The 6,105-nt window shown below is 38.4% G+C and overlaps 1 pseudogene across 1 annotated transcript; it reads right to left on the reverse strand.

Moving 5' to 3' along the window:
• Window positions 1-1,724: 1,724 nt before the first annotated feature.
• On the reverse strand, window positions 1,725-2,535 carry LOC311602558 (small ribosomal subunit protein eS1-like; annotated as a pseudogene). Its single transcript has one exon. The product of its transcript is annotated as a small ribosomal subunit protein eS1-like (transcript).
• Between the last annotated feature and the right edge of the window lie 3,570 nt (window positions 2,536-6,105).

Below are 6,105 nucleotides of genomic sequence, written 5' to 3' on the forward strand. Positions count from 1 at the left end.
CCAGCTCTACAAGTTTGAGGTAGTAATTATCTACTTCCAAATTCAGCTTCCCTGTCCTTTCTTTCCTTTGTTGGGTACTAGTATTTGACAAGCACCACGCTGCATATACGGTGATTATCACACTAGTGTAAATCCCCAGCTCATGATCTACAGATTTGTACAAACTCATTCTCCTTTGTTTCTTAGGAGTTTCTAAGATTTTATCTAGCTTTATGTGTACGGGTATTTTGGCTGTACTTATACCCATGAATACTTGGTGCCCAGAGAGCCCATAAAAGGACATGGGAGTCCCCTGGAACTGGAGTTAAAGATGGCTGTGAGCCACTATGTGGGTGCTGGGAATTGAACCTGAGACTTCTAGAAGGAAGGCCAGTGCTTTTAGCTGCTGAGTCATGTCTCCAGCCCTCAGCTTAATTTCTTAAAATAATGGCTCCAATTGTACTCCCCAAGTGAACTATGTATCCCTTTACTCCAGTTCTTTGGATGACATGACACTAGTGTTCTAATTGTCTTAAGATATTCTTCATCCCATTTCTTCTAGTTGAAATTCTGGCCATCTTCAGTAGAGACTAAATATTACTTTCCATATAAATCTCTTGAGACCTCACACTCAAAACTGATTTCTCCCTCTTTTACTCCAAATCAGCAATTTTTACTTACTGCGCATCACTAGCTGTTTTATTGTTAAACTCGAAAAAGCATTACAGATTGCTTCATGTGATAGTCTAACTTCGAAAATACTTTCACCCCATTGTGAGCCCTAGAGAAGAGGCACTCTCACCTTCCCCCATTGACAAATCATTCTTGTGAACTAACCTGGTGCATATATGACGTCTCAATTGGATTCAGAGAGTTCCAGAATACTCCTGTGTTTATACCCTTTAGAACTTTTCTCTCACGTTAAGTTGGAATTCTTTTTTGGCCTTTATACATTCTCTAATTTCAAGTGCCAAAGAACACTCTTCCTAAGTGCTCGTCTATCTTACAATGCCTTTTTAAGCTGGATTTATCCTACTCTTTCAAGTTGAAAGGCATTCTCTTTGATGGAAAATGAAGAAGAAAAATAAAGTGAACTCAATTTGCTCTTTTGTCATCTGATATTATTTGACCCAAACAGCCACCTTGCCCAGTTTTGTTCTGTTTGTGCCAACTGTAGCCAAAAACTTTTAAAAAACTCTTTTTTAGTCTTTCACATGCTTCTAAGACTTAGCTCACAGAAACATTTAGCTTTATAGGTACTGTGTGTGCATGTGCCTGCAATTCTTTGCCTTTTGTCCTTGGCTACGGGATGTTCATTATTTGTTTTATACATGTCCTTTCTAAGTCAGGCATTCAGCAATGCAATTACATCTCTTTTCTCCTCTAATATCTTGTCTAACAAACACAAATGCGCTTATAAATACAAAAGTGTGATGATGAGGAGTTGAGTCAAGCACATTTCGGTTCAGACTACTACTCTGCCTCTTATTAGAGTTTCTTCAGCTTTCAAACTGGGATAAGAAAATGTATTTACTAAGACAGCAACTATGATTATGATCTACAGTGAGCATAAAGGCTGGATACAGCACCTGATATATAGTAAACATTAATTATTTAGAAATGGTGATTAAAAACTTGAGATTTTAAAAGTAAATAATATTTTGCTTATCATATTTAAAATGTTTCTTATTTCTTAGTTTTTCTCAAACATGACATTTTATTTGTCACTATTAAAAAACTGGATTTTAAACAGATTCTTGGACTGGTGGTTCATATCCATCAGCTTGTTCAACTTCAGCACCTGTCTCATCACCAGTTGTTTCTCCAGAAGTACCACCTTCATTACGGAGCTCCATTAGTTTTTCTCAATTCAAACTTGGGCTTCTTCAGCATTTTAACTCTTATAGGGAAGACATTATGAAGAGAATAGATGGACTGGCAAGCCTTTTTCTATGTCTTTTCCAATGCTGTCTGGAATCAACTTTTAACCATTTCCTTCAAGCCGTTTGTCAGCACTTCTTGGGTCATGATTTCCATCATCTTTTTCCAGATCTGGCAGACCTGCTGGTGCTGCACATATGTTGTCATTAGTATCTGGTTGTTGCTTTATTTTATTATTTATTTTTTTGTGAATCCAACACAGAAAAGATGGAGCAAATAACCATCGGTCATCTTGACATCAACATCATGGTGTGCCACTTTTGGACCGTGGAACATATTTTGTCCTGGATAAGATCCATGCTGTGGAAATTAGTCAGGCAGTTTTTGCTCTGAACATCCTCAGTAATTAGCTTGAATTTTCTAAAGGCAACTTCATCATTCTGTAAATCAGCAAGGCTCACTTCAAACACACGACCCATGATGCCATCAGATGCAATCTTGGTTTCTTGAGTCCTAGTGTTTTCCCAGTGTTTCTAATATTGAACATAGCCAGAGCTTTGACATCATGTGAGTCTTTCTTAGAAAATGGATCGACCACTTTCTTCTTGGCTCCCTTCTTGTCACCTTCATCAGGCACTTCTTCTTGCTGACTGCCATGGTGCTGCTCAGAGAGCCAAAAGGGCTTCTTATTTCTATGTATGTGTGTGCATGCCTATATGAGTTTTTGTGTACCAGGTACATGAAGGAGACTTTGGAGGCAAGAAGATGTCTGATTTCCTAGAACTGGGATACAGGCAGTTGTGAACTGTTGTGGGTGATAAAAAGTGAACATAGGTCCTCTGCATGAGCAGTAAGCAAATGCTCTTAACTGCAGAGCCATCTCTCCTGCAAAAGTGAGTAATCATATGTCAAGAGAAATACAGCCCAATCTCAAAACTACTCCACTTTAAATTCTGGGCCTCAATAACTTAGGCAAATATATAAAAACCATACATTCTTCATCGTTTTCTGTTGCAGAAGTCATAATAGTTGACATGGAGAATTTTCCTCAATATTTGGCTTATTGTAATCACTTAATAAGCTTTAGCTATCATTATTGAAGAGAATTGTAAAAGAGACCACCACCATTGATGTTTTAATGTTACTGATGCTGAATCCTTAACCAGTAGTGTATTTTAGAATGTGGGCTTCTTGTCGATGTCCTACAATTAACAGTACTCAGCTATGAAATCTTAAAAAATGTCATTCTTCCTCTGATACAATTTTCCTACTTCATAAGAAACACATATGTGATTAGTTATTTTCTTTTATACTATTTCATAGTTCTTAAACCTTGTTTCTGAGATACATGCAGACAATGTGCCTTATACATACTGAACTGTACATGGACATTTAGCTAGTACTTCGACATTTGAGTGGTGTTTTGATTTCATTTTCAACACAGAGCAAAAGAAAGAAGGGCCCTCTTTTTTAAAATTTTTTTATTGAAAAATAAAATCATTCATAATACATTTCAATTGCTATCCCATCCCGTGGATCCTCCCATTCCTCCCTCCCTCCCGCTTTCACCCCATTCCCCTTCCCTATGACTGTGACTGATGGGGACCTCTTCCCCTTGAATAAGAAGGGCCCTCTTAAAATGCTATTGTTGGATGCCTTACATAATTTCATTGTATACTTATAGGAATTATTTTTTAATGAATTAGGTAGTTAAGCATTGTAGAGCTTAACTAACCTTTAAAAATTTTCATAGCACGTGAGTGATGAAGTATAAATATGAATAGCCTTCTCTCTGATTCCAGAACTCCTTATAGCAATCCAATTTTTTCTCCACAAATATTTAACTTTTTTGTATTGCACTAAGTCTTTCTCTGATGGTATTTAGATATTTGTTCCAGAGCAGAGCAGATACTCTTTTAAGACAATGACATGGGGACATTATTGAATATGATACTATGTACATCTGACTTAGTACTGGCAAGCAAGTGCTAATAAAGTTGCACAGAGTGAATCTATAGTGCGGAGCATGATATGTTGCTATCACATTGCAAATATAAATGATGCAATTATAGATGGACATATGTTTGACATATGTTTCATATTATTAGAAAACAATAGTAAGTGCCATAGGCCACTAGAATACCAGTAGCCAAATGTCACAGTGCACAGACAAATGATACTCATTCAAAATTATAGTTCTAGAAAACAAGACAGGTATATTAAGTTACTTATTTCATAGATCATATTTTGTTTATTTCTTGGATCTTAAACATAGTTGTGAGCAACGTAATAATTATTTCTACTTTGTTCTTTTAAACATCACTTCTAGTTTTGGTCCTGTAGATTTTAATGTCACCCTGTTGAGGATGTGGAGCTCCCCCTAGATAATCATAAATGCCCCATCTGTCCCCCCTTAATAACTAGGCCATATGCTTTTGGCATGACATCAATCCAACCAATAACTATACTCAAGAGTTTTATATTTACTTCCTATTTATGCTGAAGGAGGCAAATAGGAGAAAACGCAAAACCTGTCAGTTGTTCTCAGAGAAGCAATTGTTTTTTCCAAGATATTTTTTATTGATGATTTGAGAATTTCACACAATGCACCCTGATCACATTCGCTTCCCAGTCCTTCCAGGTCTACCTCCCATACTTGTGCACAGCACCCAATAAAAAATACACCAAGTCCAATTTGTGTTATCCCATACACTCATTAGAATACGGTCAAACATCCAGTGGCCAGCCCCTTAAAAATAATTGAGTCCACAACCCCACCAGAACCATCATCTGTGAAGAGCTATACCTCAGCATCTTTATCACAATTTTTAAGGACTCTCTTCAATGGCTTCTTGTCTGAACTGTTTCTTTCCTGTGCATGCATGTGTGTGAGGGAGGGCAGTTATCACAGAATCCTTCAGTGTCTCTTATTCTCAAGCATGAGTCTGAAGTCATCAATACCTCTGAAACAGAATGTTTGTTGCTCCTAACAGCCACTGGCAGCACTGATCATGGACTTCTACATGGTTTCCAGCAGCAGTACCAACACAGACTTCAACATGGTCCTTGGTGGCAGCACAGACTACAGACATCAACATGTCTTCCGGCAGTAATACTGACCACGAACATCAGCACAGTGTCAGGCAGCAGCGCAGACCATGGACACCAACATGGCCCCTGGGAGAAGAGAGACTACAAACATTAGCAAGGCCTCTGGTAGTAGCATAGACCATAGACATCTACATGACTCCAGGAAGCAAAACAGACCATGAACACCAACATGGCCTCAGCAGAGAAGCAACTATTTAAAAACAAACAAACAAACAAACAAGAAATTCCCCCTGCATCTCTGTTTCCATCATCCACATTTGATTACTATATTCTTTTATAATAATAATTATAATTATATATTATATATTACATTAAATTAAATATATTAAAATTATATTATTATAATTTATTCACATTACAACCAGATTATAATTCCCCCACCCCTACTCTTTTTTTCCTGTTCCCACCCTCCCTCCCTTTTCTGATCTATTCCCCCCCCCAGACCTCTGACAATTGGGGTCCTCCTCTCCCACCATCTGACCACAGCCTATCAGGTCTCATCTGGATAGCCTGCATTCCCTTCTTCTGTGTTCCCACAGGGCCTCTCCCCTAAGGGGTAGTGATAAAATCACAGGCACCAGAGATCTTGTCAGAGGCATTCCCCCACAACCCCTTTCCCCATGTGGGTCTAGGTTCTCTGCTTGGTTGGGGCATTACTTTGTATAGGACCCCCTGCATCCAGATCCACAGACCTTGATAGTCTCCTTGTGGAACTCCTGACAAGCCCTGTCCCCCATCCTGTCCTTCCATCCCACAACTCTTCCATACAACTTGCACCTCCTCGCCCAGAGTCCTGCTGCAAGTCCCAGTCCCAGTATCTGTCCTGATTTCCCGATTACTATATTCTTTAAAGTTAATTGTGATAGCTATTGAAATGTTGTCTTTGAAATGTACACTGCTTATTTCAGCAAGGGTAAAAAGCATTCATCATGTACGGAATGCTTAGGACTTCAAGGGAGTCATTGTTAACAGCAAGTAAAGACTTCACACTTCCAAGCTATTCCTCTGCTAGAGTACCATCTCTCCCAGCATCTTCCTCTTCTCATCACAAATGTAGTGCCTGTGGCTTTGAAACATCTGAAATACTAACTTATGCAGTGAAATTAATAATAACTGTAATACTATTACTGATGA

Source organism: Acomys minous, assembly GCF_964271855.1.
Source record: "Acomys minous genome assembly, chromosome: 7".
NCBI lineage: Eukaryota > Metazoa > Chordata > Mammalia > Rodentia > Muridae > Acomys > Acomys minous.